Here is a 1,640-nt window from a genome sequence, read left to right as displayed (position 1 = left end):
CCACAGCGACTCCATCTTGAATAGGTGTTGGGTAAAATAAGGTTGAGACCTGCTGGGCTGCATTCCCAGGAGGTAAAGTGTTCTCAATTGCAGGATGAGATAGGAGGTCGGCACAAGATATAGGTCACAAAGACCCTACTGATAAAACAGAATATGGAAACAAACAAACAAAAACAGGCCAAATCAAGATGGCAATGAAAATGGCTTCCAGTTATCCTCACTGCTTGCTATACACTAATTATAGTGCATTACTGTAACCGCCCAAGTGGTTCACCTTGCCCTCTACCTAGGTAGAGCTGACTGATCAAGACAGGAGAATTGCAATACAGAAAGAGTAATTCATGCATAGCCGGCTGTGATGGAGACCAGAGTTGTGGTATTATTCAAATCAGTCTCCCCCCAGCCATTCAGGGAGCAGAGGTTTTTTTTTGTTTTTTGTTTTTTTTAGACAGAGGCTTGCTCTCGTCACCCAGACTGAAGTGCAATGGTGTGATTTTGGCTACTGAAACTTCTGTGTCCTGGGTTGAAACTCTTCTCCTGCCTCAGCCTCCTAAGTAGCAGGGATAATAGGGGTACACTACCACACCCAGCTAATTTTTGTATTTTTAGTAGAGACGGGGTTTTACTATGTCTTCCAGGCTGGTCTCCAACTCCTGACCTCAGGTTATCCACCTGCCTCAGCCTCCCAAAGTGCTGGGATTAGAGGTGTGAGCCACCTTGCCCACCAAGGGAGCAGAGGTTTTAAGGATAACTTGGTGGTTAGGGGAAAGCCAGTGAGCCAAGAGTGTCGATTGGTCAGAGATGAAATCACAGGGAATCTGAACTGTCTTCTTGAGCTGAGTCAGTTCTGGGGCAGGGACCACAAGTTCAGATGAGCCAGTTTATTAATCTGGATGTTGTCAGCTGATCCATCAAGTGCAGGGTCTACAAAACATCTCTAGTACTGACCTTAGGAGCAGTTTAGAGAGGGTCAGAATCTTGTAGCCTCCAGCTGCATGACTCCCAAGCCATAATTTCTAATGTTGTGGTTAATGTTAGTCCTACAAAGGCAATCTAGTCCCCAGGCAAGAAAGAGGTCTGCTTTGGGAAGGGGCTGTTATCATCTTTGTTTGAACTATAAACTAAGTTTCTCCCAAAGTTAGTTCAGCCTACCCCAGGAATGAACAAGGACAGCTTGAAGATTATAAGCAAGTTGGAGTCAGTTAAGTTAGATTTCTTTCACTGTCTCAGTCATAATTTTGCAAAGACGGTTTGAGTAGCATGCTAAAATACACTTTCACCAGTGACATGACAGTTTACAAATGCCATGGCAACGTCCAGAAGTTGCCCTATATGGTTTAAAAATGGGAGAACCCCTGAGTTCTGGGAATTGCCCATCCCTTTCCCAAAAAACTCATGAATATTCCACCCCCACCCTCCCACTCCCACACTCATTTAGTATATGAATAAGAAAAGTTTATACTCTGTGAAAGATCTTGTATGAAAAATAAAAAAGACAGGCTGGCCAGGCTTGTAATCCCAGGCAGGAGGATCACCTCAAGCCAGGAGTTCCAGATACAGGGAAGTTCTGAAAATAGAGTAGAAGTTAACCTTTTATGAGGGAAATTTACATCTCTCAAGAAAATCCCCATTTTAACTGG

The sequence above is a fragment of the Aotus nancymaae genome, unplaced genomic scaffold, assembly GCF_030222135.1.
Source record: "Aotus nancymaae isolate 86718 unplaced genomic scaffold, 86718_ANA_hifiasm-v0.15.2.pri h1tg000019l, whole genome shotgun sequence".
NCBI classification, from domain to species: domain Eukaryota; kingdom Metazoa; phylum Chordata; class Mammalia; order Primates; family Aotidae; genus Aotus; species Aotus nancymaae.
The sequence above is the reverse complement of the archived record's forward strand: the minus strand, read 5'-3'. Positions refer to the sequence as shown.